Source organism: Chlorocebus sabaeus, chromosome 3 (genome assembly GCF_047675955.1).
Source record: "Chlorocebus sabaeus isolate Y175 chromosome 3, mChlSab1.0.hap1, whole genome shotgun sequence".
Classification (NCBI taxonomy): Eukaryota; Metazoa; Chordata; class Mammalia; order Primates; family Cercopithecidae; genus Chlorocebus; species Chlorocebus sabaeus.
Genome location: NC_132906.1, coordinates 15,251,958 through 15,277,979, shown reverse-complemented (window position 1 = coordinate 15,277,979; position 26,022 = coordinate 15,251,958). Strand labels below are relative to the sequence as shown.

Here is a 26,022-nt window from a genome sequence, read left to right as displayed (position 1 = left end):
TGGCTATATGAAAATGTAATATCTGAGAAGAAATTCAGCTTTCTAATCCTTGATGGGACCTCTCATTGTTCAATTGTGGAGCTGAAAAATAAGACAATCTTCCAAGGAACATTACTGATCTTAAATGTGTGGGTCATGACCCTTAGATTCCATACATAGAAAGTTAACTTGATTAATGTGTTTAATATCTAGTGCTCATATTATGTGACTATGAGAAGGGCTCTCTGAATGCATGAGTATAAAGAGAAAAGGGGATATTGAGGGAGATTTGAAGTGAAAAGTCATAAATACTAATAGTGATTTGTCTGTAAATTGTAAATCATCTCCAGTTGGCCCATTTTCTGTCCCTCTGACATTATCGTTTGATGAATAAGCATGTGGCAGTATCTACAATGCAGAGAGCAGAGTACTGTCTGTTTAAACACAGAAGCTACAGGAAACAGTTTGCATTTATGTCCTGGCATCTGAATAGGTTACCCATCTGTTTCGGAAATTCCACTCACTTTCAAAAACATTTATTGAACACCTACTACAATCAAAGCAGAGCTCTTTGCCAGATGCCTTAGAGATTATAAATATGAGTAAGTTACAGCCCTGAGGCAACAGGGGAAATAAGACAATGCAGGAATAATTGCAATGTCAGACAGAATGAGAAGTGTGGGAGGTCTCTAGAGAGTAGTAGACATAGAGGGAGAGCGTGGGGCGGGAATTGAAGAGGTTTGTCTAGGAAGTCATAGGACTCCAACAGTGGATAAGCTATAAGGGTAAGAGGTGAGGATATTTTTGGTAGGGGAGAGTAACAGTAAAGGGTTGCAGTTAAGCATGTATAGGACTTACCATAGCACAGAAGGGAAGTAGAGACCTCAGGATATAAAGCTTGAGAGGTATAGTCAGGTACAAATTGTGGGAATCAGATTCCAAGTTTCATCTTAGGGACATGAATACAGTTTAAGATATAAAAATACATGTAATTCTGAACTGATGTGAGTTTGGATGTTCTTGTTTGGGAAACTGAATATGTTGGCTTTTGGAGAGTTATCATCAAACTTGAAAGAAAAATATGGTGATTGAGCTTTAAACATACTATTTATTGTAGTTTTTCTGGCTACAAACATTGAACTTCACTGTTCTCCACTACCACAAAATATCCCTTTCCATGTTTTTGAATAAGATTCTGGAGTATTTAAACATGTGGATACACCTCAGTTTTTAAGTTTAGTTTCTATTTTTTTTCACATTTAGATGAGATTGCCTGCAATTTCCAGCTATTATAAATAAAGTTACAATGAAAAATTTAATGGTTACTTTTTCTTAAGTGCTTATAAGGTATGAGACAGTGCATCAAGCTTTTTTAAAAAAAATTGAGGTGAAATTTACATAACTTAAAATTCACCTTTGTAAAGTGAATAGTTCAGTGGCATTTAGTACATTCACAATGTTATGCACCCACTACCTCTCTCTATTCCTAAACATTCTCATCCCCGCCAAAGGAAGCTGTTTGCCCATTAAGCTCCTCATTCCTCCCTCTCCAGCTCCTGGCAACCACTAATCTGCATTCTGTTGATGGATTTACCTATTCTGGATTTTTCATATAAATTAAATCATACAATATAGCTCTGGCTTCTTTGTCTGCCTTCTGTGTCTGGCTTCTTTCACTCAGTATAATATTTCAAAGTTCATTGATATTGTAGCATGTATCAGTATTTCATTCCTATTTACGGCTGAAAATTTTCTGTTGTGTGTATATACCACAGTTTGTTTATCCATGGGTTCATTGATAGATATGGGTTGTTTCCAGCTATTGGCCATTGTGAATAGTACTGCTATGAACATGTATGTACATATACTCATTTGAATACCTGTTTTTAATTCTTTTGGGTATATACCTAAGAGAAGAATTGCTGGATTATATGATAATTCTACATTTGACATTTTGAAGAACTATCGAAGTGTTTTCCATGGCAGTGGAATCATTTTACATTGTCACCAGCAATGTATTAGGGTTTCAATTCCTCCACAGTCTCACTAACACTACTTATTTTCCTTTTTTTTTTTTTTTTTTTTTTTGTTATCACCATGATAGTGGGTGTAAAGTGGTATCTCATTGTGGTCTTGATTTATATACCCAAATGGCTAGTGATATTGAATGTTTTTTCATATACTTACTGGCCATGTGTAAATCTTCTTTGAAGAAATGTCTATTTAAGTTCCTTGAACACTTTAAAATTGAGTTACTTATCTTTTAATTATTGAGTTGTAAGAATTATTTGTTTATTCTGGATACTAGTCCTTTATCAGATATATGATTGCAAATATTATCTCAGTTCTACAAATCGTCTGTTCACTTTCTTGACAATGTCTTTTGATGCACAAAAGTGTTCAATTTAGACAAAGTCTAATTAATCTATTTTTTCTTTATTGTTCACTTATACATTTGGTGGCATATCTAAGAGTCCATTGCCAAATTCAAGGTCATGAAGATTTACACCGATTTTTTTCCTAAAAAATCTTACGGTTCAGTTCTTATATTTACGTTATTTATTCATTTTGAAGACATTTTGTATATACAGTGAGGTAAGGATTCATTTGCATGTGGATACCCAGCACCGGTTTTTGAAGGGACTATTGTTTCTACATTGAATGGTCTTGGCACCTTTGTCAAAAATCAATTTGACATAGATATATGTGTTATTTCTGGACTCCCAATTCTGTACTATTAATCTATGTCTATCCTTACGCCAGTACCACCCTGTTTGGATAACTGTAGCTTTGAAGTAAGTTTTGAAATCAGGAAATATAAGTTTTCTAACTTTATTCTTCTTTTTAACAATTGTTTTGGCTATTCGGGACCCCTTTCAAATCCATGCGAATTTTCATTTCTACAAAAAAAAAAAAATTGGGATTTTGATAGAGACTGCATTGAATCTGTAGATCATTTTTACTTTTTGTAGCCATCTTAGTAATATTGTCTTCCAGTTCACACATATGAGATGACTTCATTTGCTTAGGCCTTTATTTTCTTTCAGCAATGTTTTATAATTTTCACTTTACAAGTCTTTTATCCCCTTGGTTAAATTTATTCCTAGGCATCATTCTTTTGGATACCATTGCAAATGGAATTTTTTTTTTTAAGTAGCTTTTAAAATTATTCATTGCCAACATATAGAAACACAATTTATTGTGTTTTAATCTTATGCCTTGTAACATTTCAGAACTTGTTTAACTTTGGGTTTTTTTTTTTTTTTTTTTTTTTTGGTATTTTCTATATATAGGGGTATGTCATCTGTGATGGAGATAATTTTACTTTTTCCTTTCTAATTTGGGTACCTTTTATTTCTTTTTCTTGCCTAGTTGTTCTAACTAGAACTTCCAGTTCAATGTTGAGTATCAGTGGTGAACCCAAGCATTTTTTTTCTTGTTTCTCATCTTAGGGGAAAAGATTTCACCATTGAATATGATGTTAGCCATTAACTTTTCTTTTTCTTTTTTCTTTTTTCCTTTTTTTTTTTTTTTTTTTTCTGAGATAGAGTTTTGCTTTGTTTCCCAGGCTGGAGTGCGGTGGCGTGATCTCAGCTCACCTCAACCTCTGCCCCCCAGGTTCAAGCGATTCTCCTGCCTCAGCCTCCCGAATTGCTGCAATTACAGGCACCTGCCACCACTCCTGGCTATTTTTCTTTTGTATTTTTAGTAGAGACAGAGTTTCACCATGTTGGCCAGGTTGGCCTCAAACTCCTGACCTCAAGTGATCCACCCACCTCAGCCTCCCAAAGTGCTGGGATTACAGGCATGAGCCACTGCACCTGGCCAACTGTTAGCTTTTCATATAAGGTTTTATTCATGTTGAGAAAGCTCCTCTCCATTCATAGTTTTCTGAGTGTTTTTATTGTTAAAAAATGTGTTTAATTTTGTCAAATGCTTTTTCCACGTCAATTGAGATGGTCCTATGGTTTCTTTCTTTGTTCTATTAATGTGATATATTACAGAGATGATTTTCTTACATTGAATCACCCTGCAACAAGCACTTATGAGTGAATTATCACATTTAATTCTCACAACAACCTGTGAAAGGTGAGTAATATTTTTCCTTTTTTTAATGTTGTAGCTAAGGTTACTCTCCCAAGTTTGCACAGCTTGTGTGCCAGAATAATGCATCTGACTCCAGAATCCATACTTTTATTCATTTTGCTAATTAATGAATATCTATACATGCATCATTTATTCTCTCAAATAGTTATTTTATGTCTATTCTGTGCTAGACACTATGCTAGGCACTTTGATATAAAAATTAAAAAGATAAGCAGAATTCTCACTTCATGGAGCTTATAGCATCTATTTTTTCCCCTCCCACTGACCCATTTCCCATCTTCTCCAAGAAACTGCTCATCAGCTTTATGTCACTATAAAGTAGTTTGCATTTTTCTGAAGCTTTATATAAATGGAATTATACAGTATGTACACTTTGTTTGTTGTTTGGCTTCTTTAACTCGGGATAATAATTTTGAGATTTATTCATATCGTTGTATATATTAATGGCTAATTCCTTTTTGCTGACCAGCAGTCCATTTTGTGGGTATATCACAATTTGTTTACCATTCATCTGTGGAAGGATATTTGGATTGGTTCCAGTTTTTTGACAGTTACGATAAAACTGTTAGAAATATGTATACAGGTCTTTGTGTGAATGTATGCTTTCATTTTGTTTGGATAATACCCACCAGTAGGATACCTGGGCCATTTGGTAGGTGTGTATTTAATTTTATAAGAAGCTGTCAACCTGTTATAAAAAGCTGCTGTGTCATTTTGCACTTCCATCAACAGCATATGAGAGTTCCAGTTGCTCTACACTCTTGCCACCACTTGCTATTGTCAGTCTTTCCGATTTTAGTCATTCTGCTAAGTGTGTAGTAGTAACTAGGGGTTTGTATTTGGATTTCCTAATGATTAGTGATTTGAAGATGAAAAGTATCTTTTCATGTGCTTATTTACCATCTGTATGTCCTTTTGGTGAAGTGTTTGTTCAAAACTTTTGCCCATTTTAGAAATTGGAATGTTTTCAAACTACTAAGCTTTGAGAGTTTTAAGAAATATACTCTTGGCTGGGCACGGTGGCTCATGCCTGTAATCCCAGTACTTTTGTAGGCTGAGGCAGGTGGATCACCTGAGGTAAGGAGTTCGAGACCAGCCTGGCCAAAATGATGAAAGCTCGTCTCTACTAAAAATACAAAAATTAACTGAGCATGGTGGCACATGCCTGTAATCCCATAATCCCAGCTACTTGGGAGGCTGAGGCGGGAGAATCACTTGAACTAGGGAGTCAGAGGTTGCAGTGAGCCGAGATTGCGCCACAGCACTCCAGCCTGGCAACAGAGTGAGACTCTGTCTAAACAAAACAAAACAAACAAACAAAAAAAGAAATATACTCTGAATGTAGACCCATTTAAGGTATATGCTTTACAAATCTTTTATCCCACTATGTGGCTTGGAATTTCATTCTTTTAACATATCTATTAATAAATCAGGATTTCAATTTTGGTAAAGTCAAACTTCTTGATTTTTAGAATTTTATATATCGTGCTTTTAGTATATCTGATAAATCCTTGCCTAATCTAAGATGACAAGGGCTTTTCTCTCGTGTTTTCACCTATACGTTTTTAAAGTTTTGGTTATGACATTTAGGCTTATAATCCATTTTAGTTAATTTTTTGTCTATAGCACAATTTTTGTATAAATTTTTATTTTTTTCTGAATGGATCCAGTTGGTTCTAGCACCATTTATTGAAAGCTCTCCTTTCTCACAGTCTCTTCAATAAATGGTGCTGGGAAAACTGGATACCCACATGTAGAAGAACAAAATTGTACCCTTATCTGACATTATATACAAAAATCAATTCAAAATGGATTAAAGACTTAAATGTAAGACCTGAAACTGTAAAATTACCACAAGAAAACATAGGGGAAAAGGTCCACAACATTGATATGGGCACACACTTTTTTGGATGTGTCCCCAAAAGCACAGGCAACAAAAGCAAAAATAAAGAAATGAGGTTGGACGCGGTGGCTCATGTCTGTAATCTGAGCACTCTGGGAGGCCGAGGTGGGCGGATCATGAGGTCAAGAGATCGACACTATCCTGGCCAGCATGGTGAGACCCCGTCTCTACTAAAAATACAAAAATTAGCTGGGCGTGGTGGCACTCGCCTGTAGTCCCAGCTTCTTGGGAGGCTGAGGCAGGAGAATCACTTGAACCCGGGAGGCGGAGATTGCAGGGAGCCGAGATCGGGCCATTGCACTCCAACCTGGGCAACAATAGTGAAACTCCATCTCAAAAAAAAAAGAAAAGAAAAAAGAAAGAAAGAAAGAAATGGGATTTCAGCAAACTAGAAAGCTTCTGCACAGCAAAGGAAACAATATGAGTGAAGTGACAATCGATGGATCAAGAGAAAATATTTGCAAGCCACACATCATACAAGGGGTTAATATCCAAAATATAAAGAGAATTCAACTCAATAGCAAGAAAAAAAACCTTATTTAAAAAGTAGACAAGTGATCTTCTGAATAGATATTTATCAAAAGAAGATGTACAAGTGATCTACAGATACATAAAAAAAGTTTCAACATCACTAATCATCAGGGAAATGCAAGTTAAAATCACAGTGAGATATTAACTTTCTCCTGCTAGAATGGCTATTACATAAAGGAAAAAAAGATAAGAGTTGATAAGGATGTGGCGAAAACAGAACCCTTAGACATTGTTGGTAGGAATGTAAATTAGTGCAGCCATTATGAAAAATAAGATAGAGGTTGCTTGGTAAGAACGAAGGAAAAACCTTTTAGGCCCTTTGTCCCCATAGGCATAGGCGATATTATTCTGTGAAAACAAATAATCCCCTGAATCTCAGTGTTTCACGCCAAGAAAGGCTGATCTGCTCATATCATAAGTTCATAGGAGGATGACTGTGACTTTCTTCCACATCTTTATTCAGGGCCAAGGGCTGAAAAACAACTGCTAACTGGAGTATAGCGGCCTATGGCAGACAGAAAAGAGTCTTGTTGGAAGCATCACACAGCTTTCACATCACCTGTTGGGAGGTGGCCTATGGCAGCTTCTACTCATTTCAGTGGGCAAAGTAAATTGCGCAGTTGAGCTGCTGTCAACAGGATAGAGTGGGACAGCAGATATTTCCTAACAATAGTACAATCTACCATATCGGGCTGAGGATTGTAACCATTATTTGAAGAACAATGGTAAGCCAGGGTGCCGTAATGTCACTCTCTTAAGATCAGCCTTTATTTTGAGAAACAATCAAAAGCCAGCTGGAGCTGGGTGCAGTGGTGACTCATGTCCATAATTCTAGCACTTTGGGAGTCCAGGTTGGCAGGATCACATGAGCCCAGGAGTTCAAGACCACCTGGGCAACATAGGAACAACCATTTCTACAAAAATTTAAAAAAGTGAGCCAGATGAGGCCAGGCGTGGTGGCACATGCCTGTAATCCCAGCACTTTGGGAGGCCAAGGCAGGTGGATCACAAGTTCAGGAGATGGAGACCATTGTGGCTAACACAGTGAAACCCCATCTCTACTAAAAATACAAAAAATTAGCCAGGTGTGGTGGTACGTGCCTGTAATCCCAGCTACTCAGGAGGCTGAGTCAGGAGAATCACTTGAACCTGGGAGGCAGAGGTTGCAGTGAGCCGAGATTGCGCCACTGCACTCCAGCCTGGGCGACAAAGTAAGACTCCATTAAAAAAAAAAAAAAAAAAATTAGCCAGATGTGGTGGTGCCTGCCTATACCAGCTCCTTAAGAGGCTGAGGTGGGAGGATGGCTTGAGCCCAGGAGTTCAAGGCTGCAATGAGCTATGATGGTGCCACTGCACTCCAGCCTGGGCAACAGAGTGAGACCCTGTCTCAAAAATCAGAACAAAATAAAACAAAAAGACAGTTGGAGTCAAAGTCAGAGAAATAAGATGAATGATTACACTAAGCAACAATGATTGGGGCAAAATACTTGAAATTTTTATGGAAGTATTGAGACTGACTTTTCTGTGAGACTTCTGTCAAGGTATGATGTTATTATTTTAATATTTATAACTGCCTGACATAACTACTTTAAAATAAATGCCAATTATTTTTATATATAGCTTCTAATGCTTATTTTTTTAATTATTATGTTGTAACAGTATCTTGAATACTGTATTCTGATTACTGCTTTTAAAGACTTAGAGTAAAATATAAAACTGAATTTTAGGCCGGGTGCAGTGGCTCACGCCTGTAATCCCAGCACTTTGGGAGACCAAGACAGGCGGATCACGAGGTCAGGAGATCGAGACCATCCTGGCTAACATGGTGAAACCCTGTCTCTTCTAAAGGCACAAAAAATTAGCTGGGCATGGTGGTGCACGCCTGTAGTCCCAGCTACTTGGGAGGCTGAGGCAGGAGAATTGCTTGAACCCAGGAGGCGGAGGTTGCAGTGAGCTGAGATCGCACCACTGCACTCCAGTCTGGGTGACAGCGAGACTCCATCTCAGGAAAAAAAAAAAAAAAAAAAAAAAAAAACCCAACTGATTTTTACTTTACAATTACACTGAATGATATTTAACCTTTCTTGGCAATATAAATAACCTAAATGACTGGGGTTGAGAATGCAAGTCCTGTTTTTTGTTTTTGTTTTTAAGAAGCCAAGCTAAGATTTAATGGCAAATATAAAGTCCACGCTTTAAAAAATTTAACACTCAAATTTAACTAATCAGTTGATTGATTTTTTAACTTGGCAAGGGTCTCCTGTGATATTTTCCAATGATTACTGTAGCCTGAGAAAAAACCAAAAAGCCTGAAAGTGAAACAAACTTCTTGGGGAGAAGATGGGTTCCCTGAGATACAGGATATTGAAGGAGAGTTTGGTCTACCATGAATGTTATGAATGGGCTTAAATAGAGATTCTAACTAAGGCTTTCCAAGGGTGATGGATACATGGATACAGATGTTTTAAAGGCATCAGTCTCCAGATGTTGAATTACCACATGTATGCAGTTCTTGACTTGCCACTTCAGCCACCCTACTTCTATGCTCACAGCAACCTTTCCCTTTAATTATAAAAGTGATGGGAAGCCATACCCCTCACCCATCCCAAATCTGCAGACTCAGAAACTTAAAGGATGCCAGACAGAGGGACAATTCTAAAACTTGGCTTCAGGAAAATCTTCCTTAATGATAATTGAGAAACTATAATCTCACCATTGGCTTCCTGTTTATGCCCATTTTACACATATTTTTGTTATGGATGAAATGTGTTAGAAAACAAGGTATTCAAATATTCTACATTTAGAATTATTGAAGAGAAGAGTGGTGAGAATGATAGCAATGATCATTTAATAACCTCAGCTCTTCCATTTTCAAAATGTTGTCCAAGACTATATCCTTCTCTAGAGTCAGTAAAGACAAAGCAAAAACAGCATCAGTAAGAAATGTGGATGCTGGAGGGGAAAACCACACCGGCGTCTGTTGTGGGTAGCGCTGGGGGAGGAAGTGCGCCAGGAAAAATAGCCAATGCACACAAGGCTTAATACCTAAGTGAGAGCTGTTTTTGTCCCAGTGCCTCAAGGGAAGGAACAGCTAACCCTCTGCAGAATGTTGCCTGCCCTCAGACACAAGCTGGATCGATCCTTTGAAGCCAGAATTTCACCCTGTTCTAGGGTTTGAAAGAACGCTCGGCCTGAGGAGAGGAGAATGTTATCCTTGATTGGTATGGGGTCTGTTACAGGGAAAAAGGAAATCCAAATCAGACATGTATTTCTCGTTGAGGAAACAAGTCTTGCCTTCTGAAAACCATCTGTGTCCCAGTGCGGGGCCATGTTCCAGCAGAGGAACCTGCACAGGAGGCAGGAGGTGTCCTCCTACAACCCTTAGACTACGGCCAGCATCCGTAGCACGCAGTTTAGACCTCTGTTGTAGCACTTGCCAGATCATTTAAATTATCTGTAAGTCTGATTTGCTTTCTCACAGGTCATAAACTTTTTAAAAATAAGAACGGCCTCATAGCTACCTTGTGTCTGTCACCTAGCTCAGTGCCTGGCAGATACTCAACAAAACAGATGTAGGAAGAGAAGACCATTGATCTAGCCGTCTATTCCTAGGACAAACTTGGCAGGGCTCTCTTTCAGGCAGTCAGGGGTGACTTTCAGTCCTTTCTGGCAATGCCTGGGAAGAGCTCCAGCTGTCTGCAGTGTGAATGAGGCAGGGGGCAGAAGGCACGCTGGCAGGAAGACCCATCCAGAGGCCCACCTGAAAGAAGCTGCTGCCAGAGGAGTGGGCAGCAGAACCCACATGAGAGACCCAGGGAGGACAGCAGCTGGACTCGAGCCAGAAGCAGCGGGGAGCTGGGAACTTGAAAGAGAGGCTTCAGATCCTGTCATTGCTTCTTGCTTGATAATGAGATGTTTCTTTCATACTCAGTGACTAGTTTGCAAGAAGAGCTCTGGGCTCTCCAGAAAGCTGGATTCTTCAGGTTTTTAGGTGGGAATTAGAACCGAGAAAACTATGACTCCCTCCTACCTCCCATTTTCCAAAAGAAGGCATATGGGACTCTGAGTTCCTTACTGTCTGGGACTGCATCTTGCTTATTCTCATCTCTGACATGGAGTGAGAGGGAACAAAGTTTGTGGGTAGGTCTGCACATACATAGGGAGTATAGACTGAAATTAGGACAGACTCACCCCCAGTTTCCTATGCCTAACAAAATTATAAGGCTGTGACCTGAGTGATTCATACACATATACTCAATATTAGCTTAAGAGAAAACTTATCCTTTGTCTCTGTTTCATAAGAGTAAAAAAAACTAATCTTTTTTTAATTTGGATTTTGAGAAAACAATTTTGCTGGTTTTTAGAGCCTGGTGAATGTGAGCCTTCGAGTGCTTTGTTCTCCCTGCAAACCTGCCGGGGAGCTGTAACCATCCAGGTTTCATGCTTCTTGTCTGTAGATTCATTCACTCCCAGCCTATTCTGACCTGCAGCACAGCCCATCAGGCAGATAATGTTTATGTCAGTAGGTTTCAGGCAAACTAATCCTGAAGGAAAATAAACATGGGAGACCTGGGTAAAACAGAGTGCAACAAACACTTTTACATGGACTCCTTAAAACCTGCAACCCTGCTAAGGGGCAGCAAAGGAAATTTTTGGAGGTGATGAAATTGGTTTGTATTATGCTGGATACAGGACTCCATTCATTACTCAAAACCCACAGAACTCTATACCAACCACAAGAGTAAATGGTACTGTACGAAACTTTGAAATTATTATTATTATTTTTTGTAGTGACAGGGTTACGTGATGTTGCCCAGTCTGGTCTCAAATTTCTGGCCTCAAGCAGTCCTCCTGCTTTGGCCTCCTAGAGTGCTGGGCTGACAGGCGTAAATCACTGTGCCCAGCCAATTTTTTTTCTTGAGACAGGGTCTCACTCTGTTGCAGGCTAGAGTGCAGTGGTGCAATCAGAGCTTACTGCAGCCTCGACCTCCCAGGCTCAAGCAATCCTCCTGCCTCAGAGTCCCAAGTAGCTGTGACTACAGGCATGTGCCACCACACACGGGTAATTTTTTAATTATTAAATTTTTTGTAGAAACAGGGTCTCACTGTCTCACTGTGTTGCCCAAGTTGGTCTCAAACTCCTGGCCTCAAGTGTTCATCCCTCCTTGGCCTCCAAAATGTTGGAATTAAAGGTGTGAGCCACTGCCTAAAAATAATTTTAAGGCATTTTAATTGATATATAATAGTTGTATATATTTTGGGGGAACACGTGATATTTTGATACCTGTATCCAACGTGTAATGACCAACTCAGGGTAATTGGAATATCCATCACCTCAAACATACACCTTTTCTTTGTGGTGGGAACATCTTAATTTTTATTTTCTTGCTATTTTGAAATGTACAATAAATTGTTAACTATATTTTCCCTAGTATACTATCGAATTCTAGAACATTCTTCCTAACTGTATTTTTGCAACCCAACTTCTCAAAGAGATACTTGTCTAGGAAGCCTGTGGCATTTTTGGAGGATGAGAAATGCTAATCCTTGTACAAAGAGAGCAAAAATTGAGAGAAATTATAAAATTTAGGCTATATTAATTCTGATATAAATAAAAAATATACAGTATAAAATTTACAAAACCTGGGAACTTTTTGCATACTATGATTAAAATAAAATATTATCACTTTTAAAAGATGTCTCAGTATTTTTAAACTCTAAAAGAACATATGGTTTTTGAATATTATTTTCATGGTTGATCAAAATGCCCTGTTTTCTTCCCTGTGCATTACAAACACAACCATCTCCTTAACCATGTAGAAAAATGTAAGATAAAATGTTTGAAGTTCTGTTTACTTGATCTTTTCACTTGGTTTTATTTTCTGGTAAAAATTTTTCAAAGCAAAGAACAAGTCTGAAGTTTGTATCACTTGAAAGGGTCGTTTTACTGGAATTTCACTGAAGTGAAACTGTTGTACTTTCTTTGGAGTGAAAGCATTTCTTCGGCCCCACATCTCCAATGATTTTATGAGAGCCCGAATCATCTTGCTTTAAAACAAAAGTTAAAATCAGTTTAAGGTAAAGTCTTGACTCACTTTGCATTAGTTAATATATGTTATGTTTTCAAATCAATGGAAGAAAAACTACTTCTTTAGTGCAACATGCACTCTCCTAGTAGAATTTGTAGGCTGAAACTAAAGCGATGGTCTGGTGAGTTTTTAAATTAGAAAGTAATTCTCCTAATGAGAACATGCATTAGGGATGCAGTTCCTGCTCTGGCTCACCTAACACACCAAAACTTTCCAAATGTATTTCATCTCAGCCCTTGAACAACCTCACAGAACCAGCATGATAAATGTGCTCTAGTGTTTCAGTCCTCATGGGCCACTAGAGTTAGAGCAGCCTTTATTTTTTAGCAAATATAACCTTCCTTCTAAGTACACCCATTTATGTTCCAAAGGTAACAATGCTGCTAGGTCTAAGCTATGAATCAAATTATTCTACAAAATAGGCTTATGCATTTTAGAAAAAAGGTATCTTCTGCAGTCAGATTGTCCATTTCTGTAAACAGAGAAAAATAGAGATTTTTGAAAAGTATGTTGACTTTTTTTTCAGGTCACTTGTATATTTTTTACTTTGGGTATTTAAAGTGGTTTTCAAAAAGCTCTAATTTTCTACTAAAACTAGGAATCTGTCTCATTGAAATTATGTTTCCGACTAGGGGTTAACACAGTAAAGCTTAAGGAGACAGTCATCTAGAGATGGTCTCACAACTGGGGACAATCTCTAAGAAGGACTTTCAGGAGAGACTCTCCAGGAAGAACTCTCAGAGGGTGGGTGATTCAGTCATACCTTAAATAATGACCAAAACCAATGGCACTAGATGACAAAGATGTCATTCTATGATACCTTCCCTTAACACCAAGATAATTGCATGTGTTTATAAATTCTTGTTAGCATGAGTCTCTAAACCCATTCCCCGCATATTCTGTACATTTTACAGATAATTATAAGAGCTAACATTAATTGCATGCTTATTCTGTGGTCAGCACTTTTGGAGCTTTATAGGCATTTTTAAAAATTTAATCCTTCAACAACACTAGAAAGGGAGATGCTATTGTTGCATGAACAGACACTTCTCAAAAGAGACATACGAGTGACCAAGAAACATGAAAAATGCTCTACATCACTAATCGTCACAGAAATGCAAATGAAAACCACAGTGAGATACCATCTCACATCAGTCAGATGGCTATTATTAAAAGCTCAAAAACAGCAGATGTTGGTGAGGCTGCAGAGAAAAGTGGGCCGAGTATGGCAGCTCATGTCTGTAATTCCAATCTTTGGGAGGCCAAGGGAGAATTGCTTGAGCATAGGAGTTCAAGCCCAGTCTAGGCAACCTAGTGAGACCTTGTCTGTATTTTTAAAAAATTAAAAACTAGCCAAGAGTGGTGGTTTGCTTCTGTGGTCCCAGCTACTCAGGAGGCTGAGGTGGGAGGATGACATAAGCCTGGGAGGTTAAGGCTGCAGTGAGCCATGATTGTGCCACTGTACTCCAGTCTTGGTGATGGAGCAAGACCTCATGTCAAAAAAAAAAAAAAAAAAAAGGAGTGGAATGCTTATACGCTGTTGGTGGGAATATAAATTAGTTCAAACACTGTGGAAAGCAGTGTGAAGATTTCTCAAAAAACTTAAAACGTAACTACCATTTGATCTAACAATCCCATTACTGAGTATATATCCAAAAGAAAGCAAATTATGCTACCAAAAAGACATATACATGTGTATATTCATAGCAGCACTACTATCAATAGCAATGACATGGAATCAACCTGAGTGCCCATCAATGGTGGATTGGATTTTTTTAAAATGTGGTATATACACACCATGGGATACTATACAGCCATAAAAAAGAACAAAATCAGGTCCTTTGCAGCAACATGGATGCAGCTGAAGGCCATTATTCTAAGCAAATTAATGCCATAACAGAAAACCAAATACCATGCGCTATAATTTATAAGTGAGAGCTAAATATTGGGTGCTCAAGGACATAAAGATGACAACAGTAGAAACTGGGGACTGCCACATGGGGGAAGGAAGAAGAGAAGGGGACAGGGTTGACAAAGTAACCATTGGGTACTATGTTCAGGACTTGGATGATAGGATCAGTCATACCCCAAACCTCAACATCATGCAATATATCCAGGTAACAAACCTGCACGTGTGCCTCCTCAATCTAAAATAGAAGTTAAAAAAATAATATGCCCAACATTCAAACATCAGTATGTATTCATGACAACATGAAAAATCTCAGAAATCTATAACCTGTGGCCAGAGCCATCATACTATATTGTATATGATGAACAGCCTAAATGAAAAGAGGTATATACATTAAATAAAGAAGGAAATGGCAGAGGAGGAGAAAGAGAAGGAAGAGAAGATACTGATTTTGATGAGGAAGAGAATGTGAGAGAAACAAAAGATGAACACTGACATATGACAAAGCCTTTTCTTTCAAGATGAGCAGATTCTGTCCTGTTGTAACTTGGCTCAAGACAACATCAGGATAGCCACTACTCAGTGACCTTCTGAGCCGAAGTCATTTCATCATTCTCTGATCCTTTCATATTTGCTCATTAGGACGTGATGTATAGCTCTCCCTAGGCCCAAGCCAACAAGGCTAAGGTAATGCTCCACAGCTGATCCAAGAAGGCCTTGCTTCCTTGACCTTGAGACCTATAATTCTCTGGCTTCTTGTTGCTGTGGGGCTGCTCACTGGTTACTGCTGGACCACGGAGACACTGATGGCATATTTGATACGACACCAGCAGAAAACAACACTGCTTGAAGGGAGGGCCATACCTTATTGTTCCCAGCAGGCAGCAGCTGCTGAGGCCCTGATTTCCGCACCTCTTGCTCAGAGCTTCCTGGAAACCCCAGCTGGAGAGATTCTGCCCTAATGTCAGGCTATGTGGACACTTCATCCTCAAGGCACTTAGGGACTCAAGAGAGAGCATGCCAGCTTCAAATCCACTTGTAGGGTAAATGATACAGAAAACCAACTCAGGCATGGATTTGTACACACATTAAGGAAACTTTAAGGGTCTTCAATCCATGAGCCTCTCTATGACTTTCATTGGCTCAGGGAAGATAGAGAAGTCTCAAAGCAAAGAATTCTCTCCCACGGCAGACACTAACACAGATCACTTCAGACACTAATGCCAGGTCACTGCAGACACTAACACCAGGTCACTTCAGGACAGGCTTGCAGCCTGTTTTCTCTAAACAAGCTGTTCCCAGACTTTACTTTCATGGACTGGTAATATGACCAAAAGCATTATGAGAACTAACATAGTACCAATAATTTATTTTGCCTAGTAGGGACATTAAAACAAGCAAATGCATTCCTATCTTCTATCTGCCTTCATCTCATATTAAAAAGGATGTGAGGTTTCCTGGGTTTCTTCTCACTCCTTACCCTGGCAAGCTGATCTCAGAGTTCTTTGGTCCTCATGTGACTCTACTTGCTGTCCCTCAGATCCCTCATTTCTTCCCTCCCTTTTCACCCAGCTGAGATCCCACAGTCCATCACTGTCCTGAGTCCTTGACATTGCTCCCACACCATCCTGGCCTCTCTCTCCTACTGTGGCACTCTCTCAGCAAAACCCTGAACATCACTAACTGCAACTTTCTATCAACTCTGAGCCTTCATCTGTACAATGGGTGCATCTGGAAAAATCATTCAATATGGCCAATGGTCTCCCTTGAAATTCATGGCCTAACCTCAAGTAGGCCCCAAGTGCTTCTCATAGATACTGCGACAGTTCCCTGGTCCAGTCTCTCGCCCACTGTCCTAGGTAAACGTCTCACATATCCTAGACTCTCCCATGCCCCTACCCCTTCTCCTGTCAACCATCTTGCTCCCAAACTATTCCGTGCTCTGACCCTCTCTCCTGACAACTTCACACCTTCCCTTCTTGTCTCCCCCAGACCTCCAAACCTCCCCGTGCCCCATCCTTACTCTCAGGCAAGGATCCTCCTTTCTATTTCACAGAGACAGCAGAGGAAAATAGAAGAGAACATCTACCTGCTCCCACCGCCTCATCTGCTGTTCCAAGCCAGTGGCCAGCTACTCAGCCTTTCCTCCTGTTCTGGTGGATGAACTGCTCTTCAGCCAACAGACAAGCCTCTAGGGAAACAAAAAGTCACAGTTCTTAATCCTATGAAGCATATGGTCTATTAGGAAGACAGACCAGCAAATAAATGATGATAATATTATTATAATAATCTCATAACAATCATAATAAGATATGACAGTAATCTTAATGATAAGACTCATGTCTCATAAAGGGCAACTCTAAAGATTAGTGAAAAGTGCCAAAAAGAAGGTGCATCAGGGTCTGCCTAGAGGGAGGATCAGAGCAGGCTTTGCATGTGTGTTTACCCAAAAGAGAAGCAGCCACGCTGGGAAGAGGGGCTACCCGTTGAGGAAAAAGCAAGAGAGGAAAAGCTCTACCGGAAGAAAGTCTAATTATCAAAACCACTGAGGCGTAGACATTGCCCACCAGCAGATATCACGTGTCTAGAAACCATTGAGAGAAACCATTAAGAAACCATTCAGAGAGTACTAACTTCATGAGAACAAAACCATCAATCAGAGGCAAACATCATCCCATAGTATTTAGTATTGTCCTTGCTTTCAAGTTGTTAATAACCAATATGGAGGCTGCTGATGGCCAGGGAATCTGCCTGCAGATGGTAAACAACACCCAAGATATTAGAAGAAGGTGGACAATAAACGGCATCTGGGTTTCAGCCTCTGCCCTGCCATTAACTGGGTGCGGTTCTGGATGGTCTCCCCTCTCTGGACTTCAGCTGCTTTGCTATAAAGGAAAAGGTTTGGATTGCGTTATTTCTACCTTCCTTCTAAACGCTAACACTCTGGATGACCACAGAATACATGGGGGTTTGCAATTGACAGAAACAAAAGAAGACTTGAGTCTTTGAGTTACAGGGTTGAGACAGGTGTCTCATCTCAGAATTGCTGTCCAGGGTGGCTTCATTTAAGGTACTGTGTCATTCTCAGAAATATCTCTGATGTGTATTTCAAAGTCTTACAAGATCTTTGAATCAAAGGCTGGCAGATTTCCACTCTTTCCATTTATGGGAAAATGACAGGAAAGTGTTTGTGTTGTGTGGATGGTTTCTGGTGCCCTCATCAATGTCTGGCGTTAAGGCTGGGTCAATACCACTTTGTTTTCCTCCAATAAGTGCCTTAAAACTCTCAATGCCAGGAACAGCAACCAATCTTTATTAATTAGCCTTTATTCTCTGAAAAGATGCCTTCAGTCACATTTAGAAGGAGAACTTAGTGCTATCCTTGGCACCAATTTCTAGAATCCTTCTCTTCACATTTGCTCCTTTTGTTCCTTTTAATGACTTCACATTAGTGCCTCCTGGGCTATTTATTTGTTCTTAGGTCTGAGGGGCCCACCTTAGATGACCAGCTCATGAGAATACTCAGAAATGTACTTCTTGCTTGGCTCTCAGAAAACTAGACATGATTTGCTTTTTTTTTTTTTTCATAAAAGGTAGCAACTGAGGATTTGATTCCAACCCTCTGCCAAAATCCATATCCTCAAGTAGCTTATCAGGGATAAAATTAACTATAACTGAGGCAGAAAGTGGGTTTGCCCTCTCCAGTTGTTAGCACCCTGCAGTTAATAGAACATGATTCTTAAAAAATAACCCATCAAAGCAAGGGAGAATCCATGATAACTCACATTGATTATTTACTATGTGCTAACCAGTTTATATATAAACACCTTATCAAGTAAATATTGTTATTATTATTACTATTCCATTTTATAAATGAGGCTAAGCCGGGCTAAGTATATAGTTAGTAAATGTCAGAGCCAAGATTCCCAAGGAGACTCTCTGGCTTTACAGCGCACATTCCAGACCCCAGGCTATATTGTCTCTCAAGTTTCCCCATGGTGTGTGATTCCATATATCTGGCGTTACCAGTTCTATTTCTATCTTCCCCTAGACTATAAGCTGCATGAGGACAGGGCCTTGTCTGCTTCACTTACTACTGTATCCTTAAAACTAGCACCATGTCATGCTTATACTAAGTGTCTATAAATATTGTTGAGTGTAATGGAAAATGACTTCTTTCCCCAATTCTCAGAACTGAGCAAATGCATAAACAATAGTTGCTGGGTTTAGAATTGAACAACTGAATAAGGGTGTGTCAGGAATTCTCTCCTGCCTTCGCTGAAGCTCCCTGGTGGTGAGTGCAGCCACATTCATCAATGTTATACCCACAGAGGCTACTTAAGAAAAATACCCAGAGGCCTGAACCTTCCCCTGTTAATCCCACACTCACACTCACCTCTTTTCACTTAAAAAACCATGAAAATCTCCCTTGACAAACAGAGTCCACTGGTCTTTGGCCTGAGTCAAGAAGCACAGCTGATGCAGGGAATTGTGCCTGCACTCTCTGCACCCTTCTGGCTTCCTTCTCCCACCCAGGCTCACTGCAGCCACAGGGATCGGGTCTAGGCAGTCCTCCCAGGCTCATTACAAATCTTTGGTTCGCACACACATTTCTCGTGAACTTTAAAAGCAAAGAGGCAGAGTTACTCGGAATCAGCTGAAATCTGTCAAGCCTCCAGGCCAGCTGGAGCAGACCAGTCCCAGGGGATGGTAACCTAGCAACCGTTCAGGTCCCACAGGCCTCTGACTGCAGCACCTTCTCCTTGGAGTTACCCGGCCCCATTTCCACCGCAGCCTAAAAATGGTTGAAGAGATATTAAGACTGGAAATGGTCCTGGATATGAGGTGTGTGTGATGCACACACACGTGCATGCATTTATATCTAGGGGAAGATAGAAATAGAACACACATGTGTATGTGTGTCCCCTGTTTATACTGTTTGTAGGAAGAGGGGATGGATTAAAAAAAAAAAAAAGACGTGGGGATCCTGCCTGTTAAACCAGCTTTACCGTCTCTCAACTAAAATCCACTGGTGACTACAAGTGCTAAAAGTGAGCTAGATATTGCTTCAGAAAATACCAGGAGAGTCATCCCAGTAGGGCAGTATTAGCTTCATAGCAGCAGCAATATCTAAGCGGAGCTTCTAAGAGCTAAGAATAGCTATTGTTTATTGAGTGCCTGTTCTGTGCTGTGAATGGTGCTAAGCACTTACAAATATTAGTTTATGAATTAGGTATTTTTCATGCCGTTGTTACAGATGATGAAACTGAGGCCCAGAGCAGTTGGGTAATTTGCCCTGAGTCACACAGCTGGTGAGAGGTCCTGGTACAGGCTCCACCAACAACCAACAGCACAGCCTGGGTAGACCTTGGCTTCCTCCCCCATTGAAGAGGAGAATAATGCCAGCCTTGCCTGTTTTCATGGCATCCAAGGAGACAAGTGAGGTGAACATGCTCTGAAAAGGACCACGTGGGTGGATTTGAGGTGATTCTAGGAAAATTCTTTCCCTGTTTATACTGTGAGATACTTGGGGGAAAATGTCTCACTTGACTTGTCTGTGTCCTCAGAGGTAGTACATACAAAGCTCTTAGAAAATAAAGCATTGAATGAACAAATGAATCAACACATGACAAATAAACTTTTAGGTGTGGTCACCAAGTGCCACCTCCCAGAAAAAAACTCAAACTATTTTAAAATTGCTTTCCTCCACGCTCCTGGGAAATGCAGTGCTTCTATATCACCTCTGAGAAAACCTTACCACCTACAGGTGTGAATCTAAGAGGCAATCTTTCTGGTTTCCTGGGAAAAGCTGTGTGTTTGCTCACGTGGAAATGTGCAAAGGTAAGAAGAGCAAATATTTCATTTGACAGGAGCCAAAATAGGATAACAACACCAACAGTTTTTTAAATGAAGTCTTAATTATGGCTCACAGTCTCATTTATGATGAGAATATTTCTGAGGTTCATATATATTCATATAGATCAATTAGATGATAGATGATGATAGGTAGAAAGACAGACATTTGCATATACTATTTTTAAACATCAATCAGGACAACCGTGCATGGAGGAGGAGAAGTATGAAAACTGAACACATGGAGTAATGCAGAAAAAGTGGGGAAGGCAGCTTTGCATTCAGTCCCATGATGGGCCCAGCTTGTCTCTACCTACCACAGTCTGCCTGGCAGGAAGCGCTGCAGTGGCCACAGCTGGAGCCACCTCGGGATGTGTGGCTGCCAACTGCCAACAGCAACGGGCACTTGGTTCGTGCTGGTGGCCAACTCGATCCACACCAATGTTTAGCAAATGAAGCGTGGAGTGGAAATCTGCCAATTTAAATGACACGGTGCTCGTTGTATGCTGTTCCCTTTGAATCTCAGCATAGTAATTATAGCTCCACACCTTCTATTGCCTTTCATTTAATCTGATATGGTAGGAACCTGGGGCCGGGGCGGGGAGAGATACATCCAGTGAGCTTCTGATGAAGGCGGCTCCCGATGTCAGTGGGTAACTTAAAAACCAGAGATAAACTTTAGTCTGACTTGGGATTGAGGAATAATGCCGGAAGGAGAGTCACATGCCTCTGACCTTAAGGAGGATCCAGCAGATGGCCATGGAAGAGTGATAGGCACCATCTGGGTAATCTGTGTGCAGAAAATTGGTAGTCAACTGTCCACTCTTTCAAAAATAGCATATGTTACAGCCACCCAATATCATTCATGACCAAAACCTGTTAGAGTTTGTAAACAGCCTGGAAGAACAATGAGAAAAGCCTTAACTGGAGATCTATTTGTGCTTCCGTTATGAAAGCAAATGAATGATGTGTTAATGGAAGGTCCTGGGACTCATTTACAAGCTTTGGCACCTGTAAGTGCTGTCTCAGGCAGCCTCTACAGAAGGACAAGTATTAGCATTTTAAAATAATCGAGGACATTTTCATATGCGTGTAACCCTTGCTGTCCCCAATTCTATTTACATGATAGCAGATGAACAAATAAAATGACTGGGAGATGATTAGCTTTGAAGCATGAAGTGTAAACAGTCTGGGTTCCGCACACATGCTAATTGCTTTCCACTGATGCCTCACAGAGAAAGGACCTATAGGTTGGAACAATTATTGCTGGAGTACCTGGTGCGATTATGTATGTGAAGTGTATTATACACTGTAAAGTGATGTACAAATGTGAGTGGTTGTTGATAGCAAGAATAGACATGATTCTATACACCCCTTCCCTCCTGGATCTCTTCTCTCTCTGCAATTGCACAGCCTTTAACTCCAGTACAAATGCACGCGTGTCAGCCTCCCTAGATAATGAGAGGGAAGTTATTCTCTACCTGTCACTTTTCTCTCTCTGGCCCTCACCTATTCTGTACAGTTCTCTCCTTCTCCCCGTAAGGGCACAGAACTCACAGGCTTTCGCCTGGCATTTCAGAAGTCTTCCTGCCCCAGAGCAGGTGCTCCCAAACCTACCCTCTCCTGCCCTTCTGCCATTTACATCTTATTCATGACAGCTTTTCTGGATCGGATCCTTAATTAATTGCATTCTTGCTCACCAGTGGCAAGGACGAGACTGCAGACTCCGTAAAGACATTATGTTTTCTTTGCACATCTGCTTTGCAGTAGAGTAACATTTAGGGGCCTATTGCACACAAGATGGTTGGGAGGGCACGAGACAAGAGGAGGCTCTGGCCAGGCATAAGACAGCAGACTTTGACTTGACTTCCTTGGGATTATTTGCTGCTTGAGTGTCAGGCTAAGTTGTCACCTGACTGTAGTCCCTGGCGTTTCATTCAGTATTGCCACTTCCTGGCTGCTGAACCTGGGCAAGTATTTGATATATTTAAATATGTTTTCTAATTTATAAAATAGAAATGATAAATAGTGCCTGACTCATAGGATTGCTCTGAGATTAAATGAAATATTTCTTATCAAGTGCTTGGACATTACCTGACATGTACTAAGTACTCAGTCAATGCTAGCAGCGATCATGGCCCAGCCTGTTATTATCTTGCATATGAGTATGCAGTCTACCATTTTGCTGGACTTCTGAGCTTGGGTCTCAAATATTACCCTGGGACCCAAGGAGGAGCATCTTAGAACCAGGACCCACAGGACCCCAAAATGATGCTCTGAGGCACCACAGAAACATGCCACTATCACTTTCAACAAACTCTACCAGACTGTCCACAGAAGCCCCTTAAGTAAGCACCATTTTCACATGTTCCATATTCATCCCCAAAACCTTCCCTAAAAGTTTCAAGAGAGCCTCTTTCCCAAATAAACTGAGCCAGAAGCTTCTTCAGAGCAAAACTGATTGACAGCCTGAATGATTGCAAGTTCATGTCTAATGTGGTAGAGCATCCTGGGTTGTTTATAGAACAGCTTTTATTTGACTAAATCTGAGCTTTCAGCTTCCTCAAAGAGATGAGGATAAATCTTTAAAAATAAATAAGTAAATAAAATGTAAGGGAAGGGGGAAATGTTAAAAAAAAAAAAAAAAAAGAAGTCATTCTCAGGGCTACTGGAAGTGGCAAAGGAGAAGAATGTCTCGACATGTTTTGAAGATAGTCATATCTTTTCTGCATCTTTTCAGGCATTTTTTTCTGCCTTTTCTGACAGACTCTTCAGCAGAACTGTGACCAGCATTTCTCCAAGCCTCTACCCACTGGCTGGCAAGAACACCTTTAACTAAGTTTCCAATCCAGCATTTCTCCCAAGCCGCTGCCTGCTGGTGAGCAAGAATACCTTTAACTAAGTTTCCCATCGGTTTCAATTCCTTCAATGCATTGTGTGTATCTGTGCATCGCTTTAGCTATTGTGCAGACACTGTAGGGAAAAAATGCCAAGTCCCTTAGATAGCCCAGTTCCCATCTCCTTCTGCGTCTCTCCCTAGGGTAGACTCCCATTTTTAGGGGAGAGGGGATCTTACTCCTTCTCACATCACAGGGTGAAGAGACTCCCTGGCCTTACACAGTCCTTGAAGGTGTGCAAGCTGTTGTCTCCTGTCACCAGAGCGATGTTCCTATCACTGTGGGTCCTGCTGGCCCCAAAGTCTAGCCAATTTAATCCATGACTTGGTCTCTTCTGGGTTGGTCAAGGCCCAGAAGCACTCTTGGGATAAAGTGGCCTCTCCTTGACTCTGGCTATCTGCAGACCCCTGAGTGTCTGCTGCATCTTTGTTCATACTCTGCTTCAGGGATTCCTTGCCTGCCACGGTAGACTGATTGACAAGTCCCCTGGCCATCAACTCAGCATCCACAGCCCATGGGCACTGGCAGCAGCCTAGAAAACTAAACCCAAAGGATCCACTCTGTCTGACACTGCGGCCCAAGCTGGCTTTGCCCAAGGTTGTTGTAGGTAGTAGAACATCTTAAAAGATCATCAGTTCCTGAGTTGTCAGTGTCAGCATTGCTTATCTAACACATCTACCTCTCTCTCACATTTAAGTAGGTTCCGTGTCATCAGCTGTCAGGCCTTCTGGTTTTGGTATCAAAGACAAAGGGGTTATCTTAGAGGAAAATTCCCAATTTTGAGTCTTCTGGGCATGGCTTCTCTTACTAAAGGTGGGTGGGAGTGAATGTGTAAAGGCATGTAGCAAATTCCCTATCCTGACAGTTACCTGATTTTCAGGTCTATTACTCTCTTGCAGAATCTTAACTTGCATGGGAGAAGTTAAATCTTATGTCCAGCTTTCTCTCTTCAAACTTCTGTATTATTTTTCAAACCCCTCCCCAACCCTACATATAGGTAGATATGTGGCAGCAACCAGGACCAAGGTGAAGAACTCACACAGGTAAAAAGAAAACATATTAATGGATTTTAAATAACATCCCTGTTATACATATAACTGCCATTCCCACTCCATTTTGCATGCTCCTTATTTGTTTCTAAACTCATTCCTAAATACTTCAAGAGAAATAATTTTTTTTTTTTTGAGACAAAGTCTCACTCTGTCATGCAGGCTGAAGTGCTAAATACTTCAAAAGAGCCTTTTTCCCAAATAAACGCAGCCAGAGGCTGAGCACCCATTTCACATTGATGAAAAGTTCTGTGTGCCATGCACATTCACCATAAACACTACATCCACAGCCAAGCTCCGAAATCCTTTGTCTGTTTTTCTGGACAAGACTGGTGCTTTACAAGTAGAGAGGGGGAAGCTCATAGATGGCCCAATGCTATTAAAATAAGACAAATAAATATTCACCTACTATTCATTATACACAGAGAATTTTGAATGGAACAAGTGTTAGATTTGATCTAAATAAATGACATTGATCAAACAAATTAAGAACAAAGAGGTTTTCCTGGAGCAGGAGACGCTGCAGAGCAGGTTTGCAAGCTCTCAATTCGGGGTGGAGCTGAGTGCTTTAGATCTGTGGGGCTCTTCCTTTAGCATGTGTTGATCTGGGTTTTAACTGTTGTTAAGTTAAAGTTTATTAAGTTAAGAAGCATCAGCAATACCCAAGAAAGCATGAAGGTACCGGCAGCTATGTTCAACCCATGAAAAACAGAAGTAATTTGAAAAATGGAGTGCATGTTCACAAGCAAAGCAAAGGAAAAAGCCAATGAAGCATGGAGCCACAGAGCCAGCTGGGAGAGTGGCGGTAGGGGCTGCTCCTGCAGGTCCCTTTTTGCTAACAGACAGCCTAGGCCAGTGACACGGGAGCTTTTGCTGGCTGTCAGATCATTTTCAGAAGCAGCAATTCATGTCACTCTAATAGCTCAGTCTATAATTAGGCATATTTATCTAAGTCTCTGTGATCTGTCTCCTGCCTCTCCGTGCTTGGTTTCCTCCAAGAACAAATAATCCCAATGAGTTATGAGTCTCCAGAGTGGCAAGTGGGAGTGTGTATGTGTGCTGAAAGCCCTGTTATCAAATGGTCTCAATGCAATCTTCTTATTGTTCAAATATGTGGGTAGAGATTGTCTCTTCTCATGGGAAGTGGATTCTTCAGTGCTTACCAGAAAGAGCTGGGAAGCAAAACACATCAATGATCGTGCTATTTCTGTGTCTTCCTATGTTAGGTCAAAGCAGTACACCTTTGCAATGGACTTCAAGACTGCTTGGAAAGATGATAAATAAGAGCAATTAGTCAATTAACATTTTAAAATTATTTGGAAAGCCATAAAAGAGGCTGCAGATTGAAGACCCTGAGAGTAGCTGTCTGCTTTTGTTCTTTTTCTTTATTTCAGCATATTTTGCAACTCAAAAAGGAAGACATTATCATCAGGTGATTCATCATGTATGGGCCAATAAGGCAATTGGAAGAAAGCTGGGTGCCCTAGAATTTTACTGGGCCTTAATCAGCTCGATTCTCCATATCTGTGGGATCCGTGGTGAAGCCCTCCCGTCAGAAGACTGATGCAAAAGGCCACCCTTTGTACTTTTCTCATTTTCCAGGGAAACTGTGGAATCAGCCAGCTGTTGCCTGACTTGTTGCTCCCTGGGAAATAGTTTCCCTGAACAAATAATGTACACCCTCTAAATTTTAACTCCTCTGCTA

The 26,022-nt window shown here is 40.4% G+C and overlaps 1 long non-coding RNA gene across 1 annotated transcript in view; it reads right to left on the bottom strand.

Moving 5' to 3' along the window:
• The window catches only part of LOC140711447 (uncharacterized), a 43,359-nt gene extending 24,178 nt beyond the window's left edge, over positions 1–19,181 (bottom strand). The window contains exons 1-2 of the long non-coding RNA XR_012092658.1: positions 18,915–19,181; positions 16,608–16,709 (exon numbers count right to left, since the gene is read on the bottom strand). This is a non-coding gene — a long non-coding RNA (uncharacterized lncRNA). The remainder of the gene's footprint in view (positions 1–16,607; positions 16,710–18,914) is intronic.
• Between the last annotated feature and the right edge of the window lie 6,841 nt (positions 19,182–26,022).